Source organism: Canis lupus, chromosome 33 (genome assembly GCF_048164855.1).
Source record: "Canis lupus baileyi chromosome 33, mCanLup2.hap1, whole genome shotgun sequence".
Lineage (NCBI taxonomy): Eukaryota > Metazoa > Chordata > Mammalia > Carnivora > Canidae > Canis > Canis lupus.
The window spans coordinates 3,404,472-3,431,745 of NC_132870.1; the positions used below are offsets into that span (position 1 = coordinate 3,404,472).

At 37.1% G+C, this 27,274-nt stretch overlaps 1 long non-coding RNA gene across 1 annotated transcript in view; it reads left to right on the forward strand.

Moving 5' to 3' along the window:
- LOC140623563 (uncharacterized) overlaps positions 1-3,368 on the forward strand; it is a 57,893-nt gene extending 54,525 nt beyond the window's left edge. Inside the window, exon 3 of the long non-coding RNA XR_012023141.1 lies at positions 2,035-3,368. This is a non-coding gene — a long non-coding RNA (uncharacterized lncRNA). The remainder of the gene's footprint in view (positions 1-2,034) is intronic.
- The last annotated feature ends 23,906 nt before the right edge of the window (positions 3,369-27,274 follow it).

A 27,274-nucleotide genomic window follows, 5' to 3' on the forward strand; every position in this document is an offset into this window, starting at 1 on the left:
TGTATGGAGAACTCTCTTTACTAGGCCTTTGAGATAATATTTGTGGGAACTCTTTGTCCAGAGTTTAGCTAAGCTACTCTACTGCATTGCTGCCTTGGCGTCTACTTTGTTTGGTCAAGCAGCCTGTGGGGGCCTTAAGCTGACACTAGCCCCCTCATGTAAGCGCATGCCCTAGAGAACAGACTGCAGAGTCACAAGCAAATGTAAGTTCCTTACATGACTTCCTCAGAAGTCCTTGTGATCAAAAGTTTCCCCCACCTCCAATGTCTTCACTTGTGCCCACTTGGAAAATACTCCCATGGAACTTACCAAAACTCTACTCTTTTTGTTTAGAACTGACCAATCCTGCCTTAGTCCAGAATGCCAAAGTACTACATCACGGACCCTAGGGACCCTAGTAAAGGCATGTGCCCCAGGTTCTGTTGTTCTCTCTCTGCCTGCACCCTACCCTGACCTCTCAGTGTGGTCCCTTGAGGTATGTTGTGTACTTCCTCTGGGACCTGTGAGTAATAAACTTCTCTGAGTTTCTGTTGTGGTCTTCTGTTTAATCATGGCTCACAATCTGGCACCCTGTGTTCTATTTAACAAATGTCAATTTAACAAAATTGTAACACTCTTTGAGTCAACAAAAATAACCAATATTTATTGAATGCATTTTCTGTGCCACTCACTATTCCAACTTTTTCATAATAAGTAATTAAACTAATTCTAAAAGTAACACTAGGAGACTAGTGCTATTTTTATCCTCATTTTTTTTTTTTTTTTTTTTGGATGAGGAAGCTGAAACACATAAAAGTGAAGAAACTTGCTTAGCATATTACAGCTAGTAAGTGATAGAGCTGGTTTTGGGACCCAGATAATTAGGATCTAGGTCTTGTGCTCATGACCTCTCCGCTATGGTGCCCCCCTGGAAAGCATCTTAGTACTTCTATTGTTGTGTCTGTTATTATGGTTTTAATTTTCCTTTTTATCTCATTGGTGGCTAGTGGCTGTGAACTTGTACTTACTGGATTTCTACAGTCTTTGGTCCTTACCAAACTTAACCTCCTGCCTTTTTCTCCATTCCTTTTTAAAAAAAATTTTAGAGATCTTATTTTTTTGACAAATGAAAATTATATATATTTAAGGTGTACAATGTGATATTTTGAAATACATATACATTGTGAAATGGTTATTCTAATTAAGCTAACTAAGATATCCATCACCTCATATAGTTATTTTTTTGTGGTAAAAACACTTAAGATCTACTTTTAAAGCAAATTTCAAGTGTATAATATACTATTGTTAGCTATAGTCACCCTGCTATCCATTAGATTTCTCAGAATTTACTCATTTAGCAAAACAAACTCTCTCCCCACTTTCTCCACCTCGCCAGCACCCACTATTTTACTGTCTGTTTCTGAATGTGGCTATTTTAGCTTCTGCCTTCTTGATTGTTCCCTGGGCTTAGCCAGGGCTTGTTACCTTTGAAATGACAAGGGAGTATTCTACATCTGAACCACCAATGCCTGGTCCTTACCTTTGAAATGAAAGCTGAATTCACGCAACAACTGCTAAAGTGCTGCTATTAGAATGATTCTATTTTGTAACTACCGTTCATTTTCTGAATCTAGTGCCATAGCCATTTGAACTAAAGATATTAAAAATATCAATAAAAGTGCTCGTACAGCAGTGGTAGTAGCTCTAACAATGGTGGCACAGTGAATGTGGCTGAGTCCATGAATGAGGTAGACAGATTTAGTGACAGCAGAGAAAACTCTGGGATTTCACATTTTAATTCCTTCCCAAACTATTTACTGAACAGAGATACTGGGTACTGAAAGTACAGTGGGGAATAATATAGAAATAGCTCTAGCCTTCATGCACCTTACAGTGTAGTAAGAGAAGATCAATAGCTCATGGATAATAATAGCAAATAACACTTGTATAGAACTTACTATGTGCCAGATGCTTTCCTAAATGCTTTTTTACGTGAATTATCTTACCTATTCCATTTAATAATCCTAGGGGGTGGGTACTCTCCACCTTTTACAGATCTCCAGTTTATGGATGAAGAAACTGAAGTACAGAAGGTTAAGAAACTTGCTCAAGATGCTGAAGCTAGTAAGTGACAGAGCTGATCTGTGAACCCAGGAAGACTGGCTCCAGAGTCTGGCACCCAAACACTACTCTAGTCTATGAACAGTGATTAGTCAGTTGACAACTGTGGTAAGCACTACAGAGACAATGAGAGACTGAGGGAAATTGAACCTAGTCTGGAGGGTCTGGGAAGACTTGCCTGATGAAATAATGAGGAGGGATAAAAAGAGTTAGCCAGATGAAGGTGTGTGTGCATGTTTGTGCATGTGTGATAGCATGGGGTGGGTGGTGGAAGAACTGGAGGAGCATGTCAGACAGGGGGAGAGGCTTATTTGTATGACTTGTAGTGTAACACATCTCTAAATATTTTCAACGTGAATGGCAACTTGCAATTCTTTTAATGAAAATTCACTCGTGTACAACTTTCAGGTTTTATTCTGTAGCATAGTTCAGAATGATGCTGGGTTTGTATATGATTTTAAGCCAACTGTTGAGTATGTATCTCTGGTGTTTCCTACTTTATTGGCAGTGAATGGTCAACAGCTTAGCTTGGGAATCCTGGAAAACTAAGTTCACATTACAGCTTTTTAGTCATGGTGATTTCTCAATTATTTGGGGTTGTGTTCTCTGTTTTCTAGATTAATAGAAAGTGCACTTAAATGCATCAACTATAAAAATTACCTCAAATTACTGAAAACATCTTTATAGCTGAAGGCTTTCATTGCTTATAACTGTTTGGTAACCATCAGACCTCTCCAGCTAGACAAACAGGTTGGTTCCGGGCCCCATCCTTAGCCAATGGGCCCTTAAAGAGGAAGCTGTCATTCTAGTAAAGACAAAGGGAATTTGGAAGGCTATGGATTTAACCACTACAAAGACAGAGTGGAGAGGTTAAGCAAGAGAGAAGGAAGAGGAAGAAGACTGAAACATTGAGGCTACTTCTGTACCCAACTTGGTTGTTCTAACACTTAAAAAAAAAAAAAAAGATTAACTAGGAAGCAAATAGAAATTAGCAAGCTTTTAGCAGTTTCTCATCAAGTGACACATGTGTTCAGTGTTCCTAATAAGTTGCCCTAAAATTATTTTTACACTTTTGGGCATCTGTGGAGTGGTAAATGTGTTCCTAAATATTAGATGTAATTATGAGGAAATATGTTTACATAAATTCATTTGGTACCAGGTTCTGACTAGTTTTGTTTTAATCAGGGTTTCGGATTATACATGATGTTCTTTCCTCTCCCGTTTTATCTTCATTAATCAAGAGCTGACTATCTTGGGTGTCTGAACTTGAGTGGCTATACCAGAGATCTTTGAACTTTGGCTTCCTGACCTATAAAAATGAAGCCAATACCCCAATCAGTCAAGATATTTGTACAGATGACATAAAATAATATGCAGCAAAGTGACTTGTGTGGGGTCTAGTACAGGATGGATACTCAAGTCATTTTAAGTCCCTTCCTTTTTTCTTGTCTTCCTGTCTGTCTTTCTTCTTGCCTGCCTTCCTTCCTCCCTTTCTGGGAGCAGGGCAGAAGGTAAGGAGATCAAATCTGAGGTTTGCTACTCAGAGGCTGGTGAGCTTGACTTGGTCTTTCTGCTCCTTAGTTTTCTCACAGTTAAGAAGGAAAGAATTCATTAAATAGGTCCCCTAGGAACTCTGCAGGTTATCAAAATCTACAACTCTATTTTCTTTGATTCTTGAATTATGCATGAAAATATTTGACTTTACTTTCAGTCACAAAGTTTTTTCAATTTTTGCCCATCTAAAGGAAGGTTGTGATCCTAGCTCTCCACCCCTGCACACCTGGGAAGGATTTTCGCAAATATAGCTTGACTGAATTTGTTGCCTCCGAGCTGGCTTAGAAAAATCCAGGCAGCTGAATGGATGGGCTTTTATTAGCACAATGATGTTTGATTATGCAGCTGCAGCACTGGGGAGAAGAGATTAAACCAGTATTTATGAGGTAGGACTGTGACTTGAACTTTAAAACTAGTTCTTCTGGAGGATTTAGGTCTTTTTCATTTCCTTGGAAAAATGAATACCCATGTATGGTAGGCTGAATAAAGCCCTCCCTCCCTCAGGATGTCCATTTTCTAATGCTTACAACCTGTGAATATGTTAGTTTACATGACAAAATGGACTTTGTAGCTGTGATTAAGCTGAGGATTTTGAGATGGAGAGATTATCCAGATGGGTCTAATATAAGTACAAGGGTATTTAAAAGGAGCCAGGAAAGTCAGAGTAAGTAAATGGTGATGTAATGATAGAAGCAGAGAAAGGGGTGGGGGGTGGGGGGGTGGGGTTGAGGAGGTGGCTCAAAGATGTTATGCTGCTAACATTGAGCATGGAGGATGGGTCCACAAGCCAAGAAATGTAGGCAGACTCTAAACGCTGGAAATGGTAAGAGAATGAACCCTCTCATAGAGCTTCCAGAAGGAACACAACCTTGCTAAACTTTGATTTTATTTTATTTTTTTATTTTATTTTATTTTTAAAAATTTTTATTTTATTTTATTTATTCATGATAGGTACACAGTGAGAGAGAGAGAGAGAGAGAGAGGCAGAGACACAGGCAGAGGGAGAAGCAGGCTCCATGCACTGGGAGCCCGACGTGGGACTCGATCCCGGGTCTCCGGGATCATGCCCTGGGCCAAAGGCAGGTGCTAAACTGCTGCGCCACCCAGGGATCCCTAAACTTTGATTTTAGCCTGTGAAAGTTACTATTGTTTTATATCCCTGCATTTATAATAATTTAGTGAGTAGCAATAGGAAACTAATACACCATGGCTCCCAAAGTAAAATATCTAAAACATTTATTCTTCTTCCAAATAAGTATGGATCAACAGCTTTAAGAATAGGAGAATAGTTTTTCCTATTATATCTTGGTGGTTGGAAAAAGGCCTTGGTGAGTGGAGGTGACCTAGGCTGTTCAACACCTTGAGGTAAAATAGCTTTGAAATGTCTAATCACTGTTTCCTGAGAAAGAAAAAAAAAAAGAAAAAGAAAAGAAAGCTTCATTCAAAGAAGTTAAAATTTACTGAGATGGAAATTGATTAGAATGGATCTGTTTCCTATTGGGAATCCTTACAAGGTATTCAATTTCAGCTCCCTTTTCCTCTTCCTGCTCCAGGAATGTGACCAAGATTGCCCCAGAATGACCAGTGAATATTGAATGAGATGGTACTGAGACCATATCTCCTTTCCTCAATCCCACTTTTCTATAAAGCTTAGTAATATTTCTTTACCTTGGTAGAGGTAGGAGACTGTTAGCAACAAGTTGTCTCTTTGGTAGAGCAATAGGGAGTGGCATGGAAAAAAAAGTAGCCATGACAGACATTGGGTGATTTTCAGTAAAGCTTTTCCTTTCTAGGTGTCAGTCCAATTTTGCCATAAGGTTAAGATCCACTTTTGTGGATCAGGTTCTGAGTAGTCAACTGTGAGCCAAAGATTTGTGGGCATGATATTTATAGGAGAATCTTTTAGGGACAACACTTGCTTGGAAAGCAGGATTGGGTAGAAGGAGAATTGAACAGTGATAGAGTTGCAACAGAGCCCTCAGCTGATCCGCCTTGAAGCTCTGAAGCTTGAAAGGCCCTACAGAGATGTCCTAAATTGAGATGAGAGGATTGGGCCTTTGTATGTTCACATTGACCAGTCACTGGAGAGCTGGCTGTCCTGGGGCAGTTTGCTTAATTTGGGGTGAGGCAGCTCCCGGACAATACCCCAGGAGAGTGTCAGCTGTGGCCCACAGGCAGCCAGCGTATGCAGTCAACAGAGAAATGAATGCCTCAGTCCTGAAGCTGGGAGCTGAATGGGGTATACCAGAGCCATCCTACAGATCAGCGAATGAGTATGGAGAAGGGAAAGCACAAAAGTGAGATCCGAATCAAATAGAGCACTCATCCAAATTTAGATTCAGAAAGGTTTATCGGTTCTAGGCCATCGGCTTAGCAAAGGTACTTAATTATTTAGTTCCACTTCCAATAATCACCCTTTTCATTGCTTGTATATCCCAATGAGGGTAAAGAAGAGAGAATTAAGATAGTTGAAAGTCAAAGATAAACCTTATTTTAAACCTCATATTTCAACGTTGATGAAAAACATTTCCATGTGCCTTTCTTGAACATTTTCATCTTTGCCTTTGTCTCTTGTAATTGAAACAGTATAAAGCAAAGGAATTGTGCAAAGTTGGGTATAAGGAAGGAAAATAAATACAAGTAAATACAAGTAACTGACTTGAATTCAGCGTGACATATTTCTGTCCAGACCAAATATTTATCTTCACTGAATATTTATCTTAGGTGATAGAAAGTCTGTAGATTAAGTGATCTTTTTATTTTTTTTATTTTTATTTTTATTTTTTTAAGTGATCTTTTTAAATGAAAGTGGACCAGCTGGAATGGACTGATAGCACATTAGGGTCAGGAGTCTCTCTTTGGAAGTTCTTTATCCCTACAGCTTATTCTTAGTTTGGTGTTGTTAAGTTGTGGAAAAATCCATTTTCCTCTTTAACTTAAGTAACATCGTGAGGACTACTAAAGGTAGATTCTAACTCAGTTACACAAAGTTACCAGTGTTTCTACATGATTATTAATAAGCCGGTTCACCCCAGTGGTTAGCCTTTCCTTTTTTTCCCATCTCACTTCTGTATTTTACAAATGTTAGCCCCACCCACCACATCTTTATTATTAATTCATTTAGCTTCTGTTGCAAAGAGATCAAGCATTCATTCCTTTTTGAACATTCACTTCCCTATAAGCTTAGAAATATTTGACTGACAGTAACAGCTACCCCCATGAAACCTGTGTAAACATGAGTTTATGGGCTGCTGTGCAGGCATCTTTGGTGATTTACTTTCTGGTTATTGGGATTTATTTATTTTTTGATGGACTGGTAAATTATGAGGCTGTGGACCTTGCCAGGGTTTCAGATATCAACTTAAAATGCCTTGCTGGAAAGGCTGTGGTTGGCACTGCAACACAAAGAATGACCAATGATGCGTCATATTTTTTTAATAGATATAATGTTTTAATAAACATTCCCCTCCTAAAGCAATGGATTTTAAAATAGGCTTTTGCCTTGAGCCATGTAGCTACCCAGCTGTGAGTTTTATAAGGCAACAATCTCCACATCATTAGATGTTGTGACTAATATTCCAGTAACTGAAATAAGAGCTATTTACATGAGCATAAAAAGTTAAAATGATATTTAAGGTGCACTTAGACTCAGAAAAGTGTTCTTGTGAAAGTGATGCCACAGGTTCCTCATTCATTTTCTCCATATTGACTTGTAAGGATTCTTTGGAAACCAAAAGATTGCTTAGAAAATTTATCCCAAACTGACACCAGGGACCTCTCCAACCTTGAGAGCAGGGTGGGATTGCCTCTTACCTCCAATCCTACTGCCTTTAAGAAGTTAGGCTTCCCAAAGATTTCTGTTCAGTTTGTTGGCTCATGGCATAGTAGTCTGCTCCCACCTCTGCAAGGAGCCTTTGATGTTTTTGCTTCGAGTTACTATTTTGCTCTTCTATTGGTTTCTATATGAGACCTGCTCACATCACATCAACATTTGCTGAACTTTTTGTGGGTTTTACTAAAAATTTGGAAGACGTCAGTTGGTACACCCTATAGCCTCCTGCCATTTCTGTGGCTCCAACTGCTTCCTTCCTAGACTAGCTTCCCCTATGATTGCAAAAACAAATGCATTTCTCTCCTTGTCTTACTCAGAGCACTGCTTGGCCCTCTGAGGTCTCATCTCCTATTCCAAGCACTTATCAAGGTGTTGTTTTTTTCCCCCAAAATAATAAGTCTGGTACCAATTATAACTATAAAATTATTTTCTCTGTATCATTACATGTTTGAAAACTTTTATTTCCTATTCCTAGTAAGTATTTTGATCATAGGCATACACTGGTTATATGACCGTGGAAGGGAAATTTCTCTTGATTTTCTATTGATGTTTCCTTTTCTAGACAGGTGAAGAGAGAAAGGAAGAACAGTACTAGCAAGAAGTTCAGGATGGACAACTTTTAGAGGGGAAGTGGAGGTGTTTTGGTTTCCTCTCTGTAGTTCTACATAAAAATGCTTAGTCAAGAGCGGAGATTTTCTTCTACTCAATCTAACGGGCTCAGGCTTAGAAACATGCAATCCAGTCTCATCTATTTTTTAAGCTGTAAATCTTTATCATCCAGATGACAACTAGGGGGCTTCATTCTATTTCCCTTGCCATTTTGGCTATCACATAGAAGTTTTTATCCTCTTGGAAACAGAACAGAGTAATTTTTCCTCTTCTCTCCGTTCATTTTCTTCCTACATCTTGCCATGGTCTCAATGTTTGGTCCCTGCCAAATTCAAATCCTAATGTCCAATGTGATGGTATTAGGAGGTGGAATCTTTGAGAGGTAAATGAGGTCATGAGGCCAGAGACCTCATGGACAAGATAAATGTCCTTGTGAAAGAGATCCAATAGAGCTCCCTTGCCCTTTCCCATATGAGGACATAGTAAGAAGTCTGTGCCCCAGAAAAGGGCTCTCACCCAAGCATGCTGGCACCCTGAACTCAGACTTCTAGCCTCCAGAACTGTGAGAAATAAACTTCTGATGTTTATAAGCTGTCTGATCTGTGGTATTTTGCTACAATAGCCCACATGGATTAAGGTATGTCTCCTAAGTGATTTATCCTATTAGAAGGATAAACTGAGCATATTTGGCTCTGCCTTCACTGTTTCCTTTCAATAAAATATTCAAATATAGCATAAATATCTGATTGGATTATGATAATGTGAAGGGTAATTTATTTCCTTTTTTTAAAAAGATTTTATTTATTTATTCATGAGAGACACAGAGAGGGAGAGAGGCAGAGACACAGGCAGAGGGAGAAGCAGGCTCCATGCAAGGAGCTGGACGTGGGACTCGATTCCAGGTCTCCAGGATCACGCCCTGGGCTGAAGGCGGCGCTAAACTACTGAGCCACCCGGGCTGCCTGGGTAATTTATTTCCTAAACGTAATCTAGTTTTAGTTGTATAATCTGAAAGATTGTATTTGATATGAGGGAACTGAATTTTGTTCAAAAACTAAGTTTTTAAAATAATAGACTTAAGTCGATTACACGGTAATTTTTTTTCTCGTTCATAGCGTGTAAAAGATGCAGGGGTTTTCCTTATTACTGGAGAATGTGGACTATGTATCAGTGACAATGTTGAGCTTCTTCAAAGCTTTTATTTATTTTAAACTATAATTTTGATTGTTCGCAGGGTCATGTTGTTTTTAGCGTCCTTGTAAAGTGCGTGATCATCTTCCATCCTATTCTACATTCTAATTTTAATCTGATTATAAAATTCCTTTAAGTGGTCCAATCCACCCCCGCCCCCGTATGCATAAATTTCTTGAGAGACAGAGTTTCTTTTTATCCCCTTTCTCCTTTGTAGCCTTGCCCATAGTAGGGGATCAATTCTCTCTAGAGTGAATTCTTCCTCTCTTAATTTGATAAGGGAACATTATTCTCTGAAGCTGTTTCATTCACTGGCTTGTTTAGGATAGAAGGAAATATGGATTAATCTGAAAATCTCCATACTGTTACACTGAACCCATCTTATATTGGGCATCCAAGAATTTTTTGCTTTCTTAAATTGTAACACTGTGTATCCCTGCATCCATCCCTTCCTCCTTAGTCTTTGAAACTACTAGGGGACTTTATAAAGAATGAGAAAAAATAAGATCTCCTTTTCTTAATTCTCTATAGTTTTATTAATATTAATGAAACAGCATGAAAAAGTTACTTAAAGGGAAAACAAAGCAGGCCGGTGGGTAACCAAGGAAGTAGAGTTGCCTTCTTGTCAGCATATAATTCCACCACGAGTGAATCTTGTTGCTTCAAAAAGCAGGAGAGGTATTTCTTGTGATTTGATTTCCTCTCCCATCTTATCTGTAGGAATGCCAGGATTCACAATAGAATCATCCTGGCATATGCTTTCTCCTTCACTGTTTTGATACTGAAAAGGGAGTACTGCATTGCTTAGGACAATATTTGCACAGCATGCCACGGCTTCAGCTGAGTCTTGAAAGACTTTGTGGGTTATGACATTCTCCTAAATGTGCTGAGCTTTCTTTAACCTTTCATAAAACATTGTGATCTTTATGGACTGTATCATATTGTGCAGTAATGTGCTTTATTGTCCACAGAATAAGCTTTTCTTAAAGATAATTGGAAAGCTGGAAATGGCTGCTATCGGCTGATTTTTAAAAAATACATTATTTCTGAAATGGGGCTGGTGTAATAATGACCCTATCTGTTCAAGATTTAAGATTTGTCTTGGCAGAGAAAATTGATCCATTTCACCTTTGTCTAATGGAAATTTTTATCTAGGATTATCTGTTTATGTAAATGAATGTTCCTCTGGAAAGGGAGCTTGAGGGGCTGTAAATCTTGGTGACACTTCAGTTTCATCGGGGAGAAATTGGAAAGGATTCTAGTATTTATCTGCTTGAAATTGGTTATAAAAACAAAATTATCTTCAGGTACCTGCAGCATCTGATGTCTCCTGGAATTTCATTATATTTTTGAATAATTCAGTGCAATAGTAAGAATGGTGTTTCTATGTTACCTCATTCAGAAGTTGTTTTTACTTTTTCTATTTTCCAGTGACTTTCTAATGCTGACATTAACAAGAAAGGGAAGCCTTTTGCGTACCCACATTTTTAGGGATAAGATTTTTCTCCTGCATGATCTTAACAGTCTTCAGCTATTTTAGGCCCATTATCTGCAGTTATATGAAATGTGTTAGCAGAATAGCCATCATTTCTCTTTTTAAAAAACAACGGTTTATATGGATTCTGATCTGTCAACCAACATACTGAGGTTACTAACAGAATTGCTCTACATTCCGCAAAATATTTTGGTTCTTCACAGTGATCTTTGGGTCAAGCTTAATCTGCAGTGTTTGGAACTAGTAAGGTGATAACTTTGAGAAGTCATCAGTGTTATGACATGTTCTTTTTCCTCAAGTCAAAGGAAAATTGGAGAGTAAGATGAAGTTGTTTAAGTGTCAGCTAATCAGAGAAAAATGAAGGGAGTTAAAAACATAATTGTATTAACTTTTTAAAGAAATGCATTATTTTTTATACGGCTACGAACTTTATTATTACCTTGTGGTTGTCAGAATTCAACTGTTTTTATGTTTTTCTTGTAGCTACTTGCTTGGAAGTTTTCCTCCTTTAGATAATATTTGAGTTATCTCACCAGGATTTGGGGAAAAAAAATGTGGCAGTCCAAATATAACATGAATGTAATTATTTAGCTATGTGGCATATGGACTAACAACGGGTAAGAGGTTTTATTTGTTCAGTATGAATCCATTCATAACAAAGTGTGGAAAGGAAGCAACCAGGAGTAGTTTTGCTGCCTGGATATTTAAAAAAAATCATATTTTGACATCCCTATTTAGATTAATCATTGCAGCTCTCTTTCAATATTAAAAGGACATGAACAATAAGTAGGGTACACAATCACCTCTGTTTTGCAGGAAGTGGAAAGAAAATGTAGCAATGTGGGATAGAAGGAAGACAGGGCATGGGGCTGAGGTTAAAACTGGGTCTGGCAGCTAGAGAATTGTGTGACTGGGAAAGGGTCGCTGCAGTTTCTAAACACTCATTTGCTCATGTTTAAGATACACATTGAAAACTTGTGCTGAAAAGCAGCTGTGCTGTGAGGAGTCAGAATAGTGGTTGCCTCGGTGGGGGGAAGTGATGGGGAGGACATGAGGGTGTGCATCCATGGATGCAGGGCTTCTAGGATGCTGCTGCTGGTCCCTTTCTTGAGTGGGGCATGATTTACACACTTGTGTTCACAGTCTGGCCACTTTTCTGGTTGTATATAGTTCAATGAAAAAGTTCCTTCAAATTCCTGGTATTTCACAAGGTCACAGGGGGAAACTATTTAAAAACATGTAAAATATGGTGACATGCATTCCAATTTTAGGCACAAGCCTCTTCAAAAATTTGTAGCTTTTTGGATATAGATCACATGAATTGCTTTCCACATACCTCTCACCTGACTTCTCATTTATTCTGTATGTTTCAGTACCTTATGAAGTTCAGTACCTAGACCATATGAAGGTCCAGTAAGTTTATTTTCTACATAAATATACGTATACCTATCCCTATAATGTGTGTGTATGTATGTATATATATAGTCTCTCTCTATAATAAACTCTACTCTAGTTAGAGCATTGGTTAAGAAAAAAGACGATAAAATACAAGCATATGTAGAAGTGGTGACATTGTCCAATTTGAGACTAAATATTTCCTTTTACCTGGAAGATGCCCTGAGCCCCCATAAGTGATTCCAGCATCTACTGGGCATCTTTTAAAGACATATATAGAAAACAAACTGTAATTTTAAAGAAACTTTATTTTTTTTTTAAGATTTTTATTTATTTATTCATGAGAGACACAGAGAGAGAGAGAGAGAGGCAGAGACACAGGCAGAGGGAGAAGCAGGCTCCATGCACCGGGAGCCCGACGTGGGACTCGATCCCGGGTCTCCAGGACCATGCCCTGGGCCAAAGGCAGGCACCAAACCGCTGCGCCACCCAGGGATCCCAATTTTAAAGAAACTTTAATTTTCATGCTGTATGTGACCTTTTAAAATGTCTAGTTCAAGTCCGGCTTTCTAATTTTAAAGATGAAAAATGTGTGACCTCTTTATGTAAATATTAAAAAGTAACTCTATGATAAAAATAGTTACAAAATTCATATGCTCTAATAAAAAGAAATCTTTCATTTACATATTTAAATTCATAAAAACATAAGGGATAATTATTTGAATCAAGGATGAATTTTTTACTTTAGAAAATTTTTCCTTTATTTATCTATTTATTTATTTTTAGATTTTACTTATTTATTCATGAGAGATCAAGAGAGAGGCAGAGACACAGGCAGAGGGAGAAGCAGGCTCCTGTAGGGAGCCTAATGTGGGACCTGATCCCGGAACTCCGGGATCACACCCTGAGCCAAAAGCAGACACTCAACCACTGAGCCAGCCAGGCATCCCTCCTTTAAATAGCAAGCTTCCTCTCCCAGTACAGTAAAAATTATTCCTTTATACATCTCTTGTATGAAGCTAGTAGTAGATATTTAGATTGATTACTACGAAGGCATATGAAGTCAGAATGGTTCCCAGGAACATTCCAGAAACACCAGGCCTTTAGAGGAAGATTGAAATGTTAGGTTTGTGGTATAAAGTAGGTGTTTTAGGGACCTACGAGTGGACAGGCCTTTCCAGCTAAGCTGGAGTTCTTCAAGGACCTGGACTCTGCACTGTTTATCTTTATGAGGCATGAGGTAGCCTCACATGGGAGGGGAAAAGAGTTCTGTGGTAGGCTCACCTGTGTTAGATTCTTATTAGCCAAGTGGCTTTGGACACATTTCTAAGCTTCATTTTCCATAGCAGCAAAATATGCATATGAGAATGCTTTTACCTTTTAGAGTTGTGAGCACTTACCAAGAAGACTTTGGTAAAGAGTCCGCTCTCATGCCTGATACACGAGTTCCCTTCTTTACCTGCAATCTCATGATCTGACTTTGGGACCTGAAGGAGTCCAGTAAATAATACCACCTTTCCTCACCTGAAGTCTAATTCAGAGCCAATAGCACAGTGGATGTAAAAAATATATATATTACAACGATACAATTGTAAGTATGTATGTAGCTATTAAACATACATTGTGAAGTGTGAACATACATGTGTGTGTATACACATACATATAATATATCTCCATATCAGCTTTATTACTGATAAAAGTTGGGTTAGAGGAATGGCTTACATATGTAGCAGTAAGGAACTTTTTTTTTATTAATTTATTTATTTATGATAGTCACACAGAGTGAGAGAGGCAGAGACACAGGCAGAGGGAGAAGCAGGCTCCATGCACCGGGAGCCCGACGTGGGATTCGATCCCAGGTCTCCAGGATCGCGCCCTGGGCCAAAGGCAGGCACCAAACCGCTGTGCCACCCAGGGATCCCAGGAACTTTTTTTTTAAAAAAAAGATTTTATTTATTTATTTGAGAGAAAGAGAGCAAGCAAGAGAGCTCAAGCAGGGGGGAGGGCAAAGGGAGAGGTAGAAGCAGGCTCCCCACTCAGCAGGGAGCCTGAGGTGGAGCTCAATCCCAGGGCTCCAGATCATGACCCAAGCCGAAGGCAGATGCTTAACTGACTGAGATGCTCAGGTGCCCCAGCAATAAGGAACTTCTTGATACAGAATCCCAAAACTATGTCACACACTCTGTCAGAGATAGCACTAATTAGCTTGGACCTCCCCATGTAGGTGCTTGCCCCTATTGACCAAGGGTATTGAGAAGACGAGGATGTTTGCTCTTTTTTAGCCAGTCTTGTGTTCAGAAGGAAGAAGTGCTAAAGAGACTAAGCCAGTCATGTTTAGTTTCTCCTTCTAAACTCCTCAGACTGTTAAGACTTTGCTTCACTGGAGAAGTGAGATAGCAACACAGGGAGACCAGGCACTAAATGGATGTGCCTCCACAGAGGGAAGAAAGTGTCCACTGTAAAGATCAGGATATCCCTCAACACCAGCATGGGGGCATGATCCATAGTAGGTAAGAGATGCATGTTTGATAGGTAAATGGGTTTGCATTTATCCCTAATAAAACTTCATTGTGTTGGGAGAAAGCTATCATTTCAGGCAGTAAAAAGTACTTTGGATTCTGATTTTCTCATCTATGGTAAAAATCATCCTATGTTGACATGCGTGTTAGGTCAGCATACCCTAATGTTTGGTTAGATGCTTTGCCAACATCCAGGTAGGCTATTAAATAACAACAGTGTGGTGTAATAGGAAATACAGAGGTGAACTTCCAGCTCTACCATTACTTATTTAAATTTTAAAATCAAGCATACATAACCAACTTTCTACTTCTCATGATAACTAAGAGAGTATTTTTAAAAAGACTTTACTTATTTATTCACAAGAGACACACAGAGAGAGAGGCAGAGACATAGGCAGAGGAGAAGCAGGCTTCCTGCAGGGAGCCTGATGTGGGACTCGATCCCAGGACTCCGGGATCATGCCCTGAGCTGAGGCAGATGCTTAACCACTGAGCCACCCAGGCGTCCCAAGAGTTTGTTTGTTTGTTTGTTTTTAATCTCAAAAGCAACCTCTACAAATCTCACAAAATTTGAACCTACTTTTTCACTGTCAGCAGAGACTTGTTGGCAAATGTAATTATAACCATTCATGTATCTATGCTTTCTAGACATGGATAAAGCAAGGACTCAGACAAATTTCTTGAAAAACCAGAATTCAAAAGGAACAGCAGGAATGCTAGAGGCTAGTCTGGGTGGGAGAGACACACTCTGCGTGAACTCTTAATTTTAGTCAGCCATGCTGAGAGCAGAAGTTCTTGCCAACTGGTTAGATCAAAAATAAATAAATATATGTGTTTGGCAGAGTAGAAAAGTCATGCATTGCAGAAGTAAAACTCAGTATATTTGTCACCCAAAATAAAACAATGTGCTCTAAAACTTGAGGTTTGCTAGGTTGGAGGGAGCAGAGAAGTTATGTATTTGTCAGGGTTCCCTCAAGGTGACTTTCCTGAGTGATACGAGAGAAAACTCTGTTGGATTTGGGCCAATGTCCCCTTGGCCAGTTTTCCTTAGATTTGTGAAGGGGGAATCTGGGGGCACCAAGTAAAGGGTCAAAGACCATAAAGTGTCTGTTGATCTTTTTCTTCTTCCCTTCTCAAATTGTAGGGAAAACCCTCATCATCTGAGGTCTAGTTTATTCCAATTCTAGCTTTTTCTCTGTCTCAGGTACCCTGGTAATTGCTGTCCCCGAATCTTCCTACATTATGGTATATAAAGTGATTCCCTATACTCATCAAGTTGATTTTTGGATTTCAAATCAAAGTCTGGCCTCCCCCTCTTAGAGAAAATGAATGGTAAAATGTGCAATTGATATCAATGGTTCAAAGAGTGTATTTGTACTCATCACCCATTTTAAGAAATAAAATAGTACAAACACCCAACCCACGTCCATTGTATTCTCCTTTTAATCCCAAAGGTAGCTACTGTCCTGAGTTTGAGTTTAATATCCTAATGCAGTTCATCATACTTTTACGACAGATGTATTTATCCATACGGTATTATTTGCAGAGATTCAAACCTAATATAAATAATACCATTATTGTTTGTATTCTGTAAAGTTTCATTTGTCATTATGTGAGATTTATCCCTGTAAATATGAAACGCTCTAATCCATTCATTTTCATTGCATGATATTCCATTATAAGAATTTTCTATTCTCCTATTGATGAACGTTTACATTTTCAGTTTTCACTATTTTTTTTTTTAAATTTTTATTTATTTATGAGAGTCACAGAGAGAGAGAGAGAGGCAGAGACACAGGCAGAGGGAGAAGCAGGCTCCATGCACCGGGAGCCCGATGTGGGATTCGATCCCGGGTCTCCAGGATCGCGCCCTGGGCCAAAGGCAGGCGCCAAACCGCTGCGCCACCCAGGGATCCCAGTTTTCACTATTAAAGACAGTAGTACCATGTGCATTCTAGTACATAGCTCCTTGTAAACAGGTATAAAAAAGTTGTGTTCTTTGTTTAGGATGGTTGTCTAGAAGTAAATTTTTGGTTTATAATGTCTGTTCATAGCAGCCTCACTTGAAGTAGTCCAAGTACCTTCTGACTTGATTGTCCTATAAATACTTCCACCCTCAGTGAGTAAAATTTCCTGTTGTTCTGTATCTATGCCAACGTATTTCCTGACATTGAACGTTTTTGTCTAACTGATTGGGTGCAAAATGGTATCTCACTGTGGTTTTAATTTTAAGGCAGAACATCTTTTCATGTGTTTCTTGGTCAGTCTAGTTACTTCTTCTGTGAATTGCCTGTGTATAGCTAAAGTTTTGGTACCATTTATTAGCATGTTGATTAATCCTACAGTTGATAGACATTTGATTTGTTTTCTGTATATGGCTATTGTGAATAATGCTTTGAATATTCTTTGACATGCCTTTTGATGTACAAATTCATTAATTTCTGTTGCATATACCCCTAGGTATAAGATTTCTGGGTTAACATTAGCAGCTACAGCTGAATGGTTTTCCTGTGTGGTTGTATTAATTTTCATTTCCATGAGCCATATAATAGCATTCCAATATTCACTTTTCTCTGCTAACACTTAGTATTTTCAGCCTTTTAAATTTTAGCCTCTCTGGTATCTGTTTATGGTTTTAATTTATATTTTGCTGTTCGTGAGTGAAACTGAACAGTTTTTCAGACATTTACTGACCATTTAGATATCTCTTTTTATGAAATGCTCGTACTGTGTTTCCTGTCCGTTTTTCTTTTGGGATATATGACTTTTTTTTAATGTATAGAAGTTCTGTTTACATTGCATTGTTAGCCTTCTGTTAGTTATAAGTGTTGAAAATACATTCTTACATCCATGGTTTGCTTTTTTGATTCTCTTCATGGTGTTTTTTGGGTGAACAGAAGTTCCTATTTTAACATTATCTTGTTTATCAAAAAGTATTTGTTTTTGCATACTATTTAATATCTTTCCTCATCTAACATTAAGAGATCTTCTCATAGTATCTTCTGGGAACTTTATCATTCATATCTATATCTATATTCTATTTGCTCTTCTTTAGTGTATGATATAATGATATAATGTTAAGGTAAGGCTTATTTTTTCCACGTGGGTATATAATTGTCTCAGCTCCACTTACTGATGTTTTCATTTAGTGCATTCTACATTTGTCATAAATCAAGTGTACATTTGTACATGGATTCTTTCAGGGCTCTCTAACCTATTGTGATAATCTCTTTGTCAGTACTTACACATATACTCTACTTCCAGAGTTACTTTAGTTTTATAAAAAATCTTGATGTCTTGTAGAGCAGACTCTCTTTATGAACGTGTTATCTTTTAAAATATCTTCTCTAGATTTTAATAATGTTGGTGCTATTTTAAATATCTTTTTTTAGATTGTCAAAAAAGTAATCTTTAGCTTGTTACTGGCATATAATATAGAGTTGGTTGTTGAATATTGCTTTTGAATAAGTAACCTTGCTAAATTCAATAACTTATTTTGATAATTTACTTGTAGATTCTTTGTAAATTCTACGTATACAAGTGTACCTGCTGTAAGTAATGACAATTTTATCTCAAAAATTTGGGATCATGACCTGAGCTGAAACCAAGAGTAGGATGTTCAACTGACTGAGCCACTCAGGCACTCCAATTTCCAATATTTTTATTATTTTTAAATATATTAGCTGTAGATATATTGTAGCTAATTTCCCCAGTTCCTCCTTGCTCCTTCAGATCTACCATTTATCTTACCCCACTATGATTTTTACACCACATCTGGACCCCTTGTCTGCTGATTTCTGGTTGCGTTTGGCCACCAAGAGGCAGTGGTAGAAAATCAGGAAGGTGAAAAGAGAAAAAGGCGTGGCCCTCATCCTTCCAGTCACTTCCCTGTTGGACTTGAGGAAGTGACTGCACTCATCTATCACATTCTGAGTTCCTTTCAGCAGACCTCTCTTGGAGCTAAATGCTCTTGCAGAGTCAATTAGTTGTTTTCTCTTGGGCTATAACAGCTTTTCTTATTGTTGCTAGCTATGAGGGGACTCACTATTCTTTGTGTGTTTCCTTATAAACATACCTTTATAAGTAATTCCTTTATTAACCTTATTGAGTGTGCTGTTTCCTGTTGCTACCCTAATATAATTGTCAAATTAAGGAAATTTCTATTCTTTTTGCTAGTATTTAACAAAATCATGATTATTATTAAATCGTTGTCTTTTTAATGATTATGTGATTTTTCTCATTTATTCTATTAATGTATTAGATTACATTGCTTGATTTTGCTGTTTTTCCTCTTTTGGATATATCATATAGTGAAACATAGCAAAGTAAGCTGTTTTAATCTCACTTGGAATAGTACTCTCTGTTGGCTTGTTGTGGCCATACCTTAATAATGGGATGGTTCAAAAATGAGTTGTTATCAGACACTGATGAGACTATACACATATGAGGAGAGTGCAAAGAGGTTTATTACTCATAGTATGAGGCTTCCTGAGGAGAGAAATTGAGAGGCTTCCCCAAATGGTCCAAAAATGGCTTGAAAGAGTGGGAATAGTAGACTGGTATGGAATATTTATGGTGGTTAGCAAGTGGGCAGTGCTGAGAGCTCCTGTGCATGAATAGGGGTTCATGATTTGAACCTCCCACTGGTGCCAAAGGAGGGAGCATGTGGGTTTTCTAATTAGTTTTTCCAGATATGGGGCAGAAAAGTAAGAGGAAAGATATAAGCAATTACACATCAAAAATATAGAGTCACACTTTATTATAGGAGTTGTGTCACTAATTAGATACGTAGTTATATTCATTTGTCTTCTTTTCATATTTCAGGACTGCTGTTTGAATATATTTAACTATCTTTAGGAAATTCATGACTTATTTGTAAGGGAAAACAAGTTATTTATAAGGGAAACAAATTGTTCTCGGACTTTTCAGCAGCATTGCGTTACACCCTTTGCATACATAGTTTCAGGTCATTTTGACTTCAAGAAAGTTTTCTTGAACTATATAGTTTCTAGTATATGCTTTGCCCAATATTCATGTGTTGAATCCCTAACCGCCAATGTGATAATATTTGGATGGGGCCTTTGGAAATAATTAGTTTTACATAAGGTCATGAGAATGGGGTCCTCATGATGCGATCATTGTCCTATTTTTAGGAAAGAACCAAAGAGCTTGTTTGCTTTCCTTCTACCACATGAGGATAGATTGAGAAGGTGGCTGTCTGCAGGTTAGGAAGAGGGCTCACCTGGAAATGGAATTGGCCAGCATTTTGTACTTGAACTTCTAGACTCCAGAACTATGTGAATTCTAAGGAATTCCTTTTTTTTAATTTTTTAATTTTTTTAAAATAAATTTATTTTTTATTGGTGTTCAATTTACCAACATACAGAATAACACCCAGTGCTCATCCCGTCAAGTGCCCCCTCAGTGCCCATCACCTATTCTCCCCACCCCCCGCCCTCCTCCCCTTCCACCACCCCTAGTTCATTTCCCAGTTAGGAGTCTTTATGTTCTGTCTCCCTTTCTGATATTTCCCACTCATTTTCTCTCATTTCCCCTTTATTCCCTTTCACTATTTTTTATATTCCCCAAATGAATGAGAACATATAATGTTTGTCCTTCTCCGACTGACTTACTTCACTCAGCATAATACCTTCCAGTTCCATCCACGTTGAAGCAAATGGTGGGTATTTGTCATTTCTAATGGCTGAGTAATTATGAGCATTATGGTCTGAGAATATGCAGGGGACAATCCCAATCTTTTGGTATCGGTTCAGACCCGATTTGTTACCCAGTATGTGGTCTATTCTGGGGAAAGTTCCATGTGCAGTTGAGAAGAATGTGTATTCAGTTGAGTTTGGATGTAAAGTTCTGTAGATATCTGTGAAATCCATCTGGCCCAGTGTATCATTTAAGGCTCTCGTTTCTTTGGAGATGTTGTGCTTAGAAGACCTATCGAGGGTAGAAAGAGCTAGACTGAAGTCACCAAGTATAAGTGTATTATTATCTAAGCATTTCTTCACTTTAGTTATTAATTGGTTTAAATATTTGGCAGCTCCCACATTCGGGGCATATATATTGAGGATTGTTAAGTCCAATTGTTGGATAGATCCTTTAAGTATGATATGGTGTCCCTCTCCATCTCTCACTACAGTCTTTGGGGTAAGAGAAATACATTCCTATTTAAACTATTCAGCTATAGTATTTTGTCACAGCAGCTGAAACAGAGTAATACAATACGTGTTGAATGTTCTTTTCCTATCTTTGTATCTAGTTTTTTTTCTTGACCCTTTTGTACCTCTTTTTAAATTTTTTAACATTTTTAACATTTTCCTCCTTTTCATTTTCTTTTTTTTTAAATTTTTTTTTAAATTTTTATTTATTTGTGATAGTCACACAGAGAGAGAGAGAGAGAGAGAGAGAGAATGAGGCAGAGACACAGGCAGAGGGAGAAGCAGGTTCCATGCACCAGGAGCCTGATATGGGATTCGATCCCGGGTCTCCAGGATCGCGCCCTGGGCCAAAGGCAGGCACTAAACCGCTGCGCCACCCAGGGATCCCCCCTCCTTTTCATTTTCTATTGTCATTGTCAAATGTGTTCATTCACCCCTTCATTAGTCTTCTAACATTCTAAAATTCTTTTTTTTTTTAAAGATTTTATTGATTTATTCATGAGAGACACAGAAAGAAAGAAACATAGGCACAGAGAGAAGCAGGCTCCCCGTGGGGAACCTGATGTGGGACTCGATATCAGGACCCCAGGATCATGACGTGAGCCAAAGGCAGATGCTCAACTGCTAAGCCACCCAGGCTTCCCTAAAATCTAAAAATTCTGTTTTCCCTTTATTTCTAAATTTTTCCCAAGCCCTATTACCTCTCTTTTTAAAGGTGCCCAATGTTCCATTTCTTTCAATCACTACATTTGTATTTTTTCTAATTCTTATTTATGTTTTTCATTCATACTTTTGTCATTTCTTCTAATTTTTTTTTTTTTTTTGCTCTCTTTAATTACAGTTTTCACCTATTTTGTTGACACATCTTTTCTGGCATGCTTTCATTTTTCTAGGGATGTTACTTAAATGATTATTCTTTTTTTCATAAAATGATTTCATAAAATTTGAACATGACTCTTTACTATTGCTAATTTTTTATGAGTTTTCTCATAATTTTGAGAGACTATGATAAGACATGATGTCTTTTCTAGCTTCACTATATCAGCGCTCTCTCTTATGTTGTTCTCATACTGTATAACTTTTCCCTGGACTTGCCAAATTATTATCATTTTGCCCTTTTTTATTACTCTCTCTCCAATCACACAGATATACATATTATATTACTATTGCTATTGCCTTTGCTGAACAATTTGAAAATACATTATAGAAATCATTCTCCTTTATTCCTAAAATCCTCATTTTGTTCTAAAGAATGAAGAAATTCTTTTATATAAACACGTGCATTGATCAAATTCAAGAAATTTAGTTTTGAAACAATGCTATTATCTAATATATTCACAATTTACACATTGTTCAAATATTGTCCTTAATTTTCCTAAATTCAAGAAATTTAGTTTTGAAACAATGCTATTATCTAATATATTCACAATTTACACATTGTTCAAATAATGTCCTTAATGAGAGATCCAGTGCAGGATTTCTCATTACATTTGGTAATCAGGTCTTTTCAGCCTCATTTAATCTAGTATATGTTCAGGGTTCAGCCTCTGTTTGTCACAACATTGTCATTTTTTTAAAAAAAGAAGGGAATCCAATTGTACTATAGAATGTTCCTCAAACCGGTTTGTCTAATTGTCTTTTCATGACCATATTAGGCATTTTTGCCAGAATTATGACACAACACAAGTGATGTGTCCCTCTCAGTGTATCACACCATAGTGTCAATTGGTTCCATTATTGGTGATACTAGGTTGATTGCTTGGTTAATGTGATATTCATTAGATTCTCTACTGTACGGTTCTGATTTTCCCTTTTTAATTAATAATTTATCTGTGTGGGGGATAAGATAAGACTCTGTAGATATCTTATTCCCCATCAAGTTTTTGCTTAATGGCTTTAGCGTCTCCTTGTATCTTTTGTGTGTATTGTTATTACTGTGATATTTGCAAAATAATAGATTTTATGACTGTATCAGTCTTTTTATAGTTATTAGTTGGCATCTTAATATAAAGAAATTTTCCCTTCTATCATTTTAAGTAATTAGCAGTATGATATTACAGATTTTGAAAAATAAATTGGTTTGGGCATTTGGGTGGCTCAGTGGTTGAGTATCTGCCTTTGGCTCAGGTTGTGATCCTTGGGTCCTGGGATCAAGTCCCACATCGGGCTCCCTGCAGAGAGCCTGCTTCTCCTTCTGCCTATGTCTCTGCCTCTGTGTGTCTCTCATGAATAAATAAAATAAAAAAAATAAATGGTTTATTTGAAAGAGAGAGAGAGAGAGAGAACATGAGAGAGTTGGAGGAGGAGCAAAAGAGGAGGGAAAGGAAGAGGGAAAGAATCCCAAGCAGACTCCATGCTTAGGATGGAGCCTGGCACAGGGTTTGATCTCATGACCCTAAGATCATGACCTGAGCCCATACCAAGAGTCAGACGCTCAACTAATTGAGCCACCCAGATGCCCTTTAATTGTTTTCTTAAATTTATTTTTAATTTATTTGCTTTTGAACTGTGAGTTCCTTATATATTTTAAATATTAGCCCCTTATCAGTTAGATCGGTTTGCAACTATCATCTCCGATTCTGTAGGTTGCTTTTTGATTTTTTGTTTTGTTTTTGAAGACTTTTAATTTGATGTAATCCTACTTTTAATTAACTAATTATTTATTTATTTTTAAGTAAGTTCCATGCCAACATGGGGTTAAAAGTCATGACCCTGAGATCAAGGGTTGCATGCTCTATTGACTGAGCCGGCCAGGCACACCTTAATCCCACTTTTTACATTTTTCTTTTTCTTTTATTTTTTCCTGTGCTTTTGGTGTCATATCCAAGATATCATTGTCAGGATCAATGCCAAGGGTTTTTTTCCTTATATTTTATTCTAGGAGTTTTATGGTTTCAGGTCTTGTGTTTAAGTGTTTAATTCATACTGTTCAACTTCTGTTGAAATGATCATATAATTTTATTCTTTATCAGTTAATATGATGTATCACATTTACTGACTTGTGTTGAACCATCCATTCATCCCAGTGATAAATCCCTCTTGGTCATGGAATATGTTCCTTGTAGTGTGCTGCTGAATTTAGTGTGGTAGTATCTTGTTGAGCATTTTTGCATCTATGTTCATCAGGAACATTGGCCTATAATTTTTTTCCTTTAATTATCCTTATCTGGCTTTGGTATCACTGTGATGCTGGCCTAATAAAATGAGGGTTTTAAAAGAATATTTTATTAATTTATTTATTTGAGAGAGTGAGAGCACATACATATATGGGGGGTGGGGCAGAGGGAGAGAATCTCAAGCAGATTCCATGAGCTCAGAGCCCAACATGTGGCTCAATCTCATGACCCTGAGATCATGCCCTGAGCTGAAACCAAGAGTCAGATGCTCAACTGACTGAGCCACCCAGATACCTCTAAAAAAATGAGTTTTGAATTGTTTCCCCTGTTTCAATTTTTTGGAAGAATTAGAAAAGAGTGGTGTTAATTCTTCTTTAAATAAGGTTGATAGGATTCACCAGTGAATCTATCTGGTCTTGGGCTTTTTTTTTTTTTTTTTTTTGGTAAGGTGTTTGATTACTGATTCAAAACACTTCTTACTGGTATGCTATTGGTATGATTTTTCTATTTCTTCATGGTTCAGTCTTTTTTTTTTTTTAATTTGAGTGTAGTGAACATACAGTGTTATATTAGTTATGGTGCACAATACAGTGCTTCAACAATTCCATAAAGTACTCAGTGCTCATCAAGATAAATGTATTCTTAATACCTACTGACCTTCCTTCTGATAACCATCAGGTTTTTCTTTAAAGTTAAGAGTCTGTTTGTTGGTTTGTCTGTTTTTTCCCTTTATTTGTTTTGTTTCTAAAATTCCACATATGAGTGAAATCATATGATAATTGTCTTTCTCTGAATGGCTTATTTTGCTTAGCATTATACTCCCTAGGCCCATTCATGTCATATCAAATGGTAACATTTCATTCTGTTTTATGGCTGAATAATATTCCATTGTGTATATATATATATATATATATATATATATATATATATATATAACATTTCCTTATCCATTCATCTTTTGATGGACACTTGGGCTGCTTCCATAATTTGGCTATTGTAAATAATGCTGCAGTAAACATTGGGACACATATATAGCTTCAAATTGGTATTTTCATATTTTTTGGGTAAATAGCAGTGTAATTACTGGGTTACATGTTAGTTGTTTTTAATTTTTTGAAGAACCTCTATACTGTTTTCCACAGTGGCTGCACTGGTTTGCATTTTCACCAACAGTGCATGAGGGTTCCTTTTCTTCACATCCTTGCCAAAACTTTTCTCAATATTTTTAATTTTAGCCATTCTGTCAGGTATTAGGTGATATCTCATTGTAGTTTTGAATTGCATTTCCTTGATGAGTGATGTGCATCTTTTCATGTGTCTATTGGCCATCAATATGTCTTCTTTGGAGAAATGTTTGTTCATGTCTTGTGCCCATTTTTAAATTGGACTGTCCATTTCCTAAGTGTTGTATACATTTTTATGTATTTTAGGTACTAACCCTTTATTAGGCATATCATTTGCAAATATTTTCTCTCATTCAATAGGTCTTTTAGTTTTATTGGTTGTTTGCTCTGCAGACGCTTTTCATTTTGATGTAATCCCAATAGTTTATTTTTGCTTCTATTTCCCTTGTTTAAGGAGGCATATCTAGAAAAATGTCATGACCAATGTCAGAGAAATTACTGCCTATGCTCTATTCTAGGATTTTTATGGTTTCAAACATAAAACATGTTTAGGTTCTTAATCTATTTTGACTTTATTTTTTTGTATGATATAAGAAAGTGGTCCAGTTTTATTCTTTTGCCTGTAGCTGTCCAGTTTTCCCAGCACCAATTGTTAAAAAGCCTGTCTTTTTTCCATCACATATTCTTGCTTCCTTTGATGAAGTTTAATTGACAATATATTCATAGGTTTATTTCTGGGCTTTCTGTTCTGTTGATCTATGTGTCTGTTTTTGTGCTAGTACCATACCAATTGAGATCTGGAATTTTATACTTCTAGCTTTGTTTTTCTTTTTTTTTTAAGATTTTATTTATTTATGAGAGACATACTGAGAGAGAGAGGCAGAGACACAGGTAGAGGAGGAGCAGGCTCCATGCAGGGAGCCCATCACAGGACTCGATCCCGGGACTCCAGGACCATGCCCTGGGCCGAAGACAGGCGCCAAACTGCTGAGCCACGCAGGGATTCCCTGTTTTTCGTTTTCAAGGGTCTTTTCACTATTCAGGGTCTTTTGTGGCTCCTACAAATTTTAGGATTATTTATTCTAGTTCTATGAAAAATGCTGTTGGTATTTGGATGGAGATTGCATTAAACCTGTAGATTGCTTTGGGTAGTATGGACATTTTAACAATATTTTTTCTTCTAATCCATGAGTACGAAATATCCATTTGTTTGTGGTATATTCAATTTTTTCATCAGTGTTTTATAGTTTCAGAATACGAGTCATTTACCTCCTTCAATAAGTTCACTCCTAGCTATTTTATTATTTTTGGTGCAATTGTAAATGGAATTGTTTTCCTAATTTGTCTTTCTGATGCTTCATTGTTAGTATACTGAAATGCAGTGGATTTCTGTGCATTGATTTTGTATCCTGCAACCTTCCTGAATTCATTTATCAATTCTAGTTGTTTTTTGATGGAGTCTTTATAGATTTTTCTATATAGTATATCATCTGCCAATAGTGAAAGTTTTACTTCTTTCTGACCAATTTGGATGCCTTTTATTTCTTTTATTTTTTAAAATTTTTTGTCTGATTGCTATGGCTAGGACTTCTAGTACTATGTTGAATAAAAGTGGTGAGAGTGGACATTCTTGTTTGTGATCTTAGGTGAAAAGCTGTCAGTTTGCACCATTGAGTATTACATTGGTTGAGTATTATGTTATATTATATTGGTGAGTTTTCCATATATGGACTTTTATTAGGTTCAGGTATGTTTCCTATAAACCCAGTTAGTTGAGGGTTTTGATCATGAATGGAGGTTGTACTTTGTCACATGATTTTTTTGCATCTATTGAAATGATCATGTGGTTTTTACCCTTTCTCTTGTTGATATGATGTGACATATGTTGATGTGTTGTGTGTTGATTGATTTGAGATTATTGAACAACTGTTGCATCCCAAGAATAAACCCCACTTGATCGTTGTGAATGACTTTTTAAAAAGTACTGTATTTGATTTGCTAATATTTTGTTAGGAGTTTTGCATTTATGTTCACATATATTGGCCTATAATTGTCTTTTTTTGTGGTATCTTTATCTGGTTTGGTATCTGGTTAATGCTGCTCTCATAGGATGAATTTGGAAGTTTTCCTTCCTCTATTTTTGGAATTGTTTGAGGATAGATATTCACT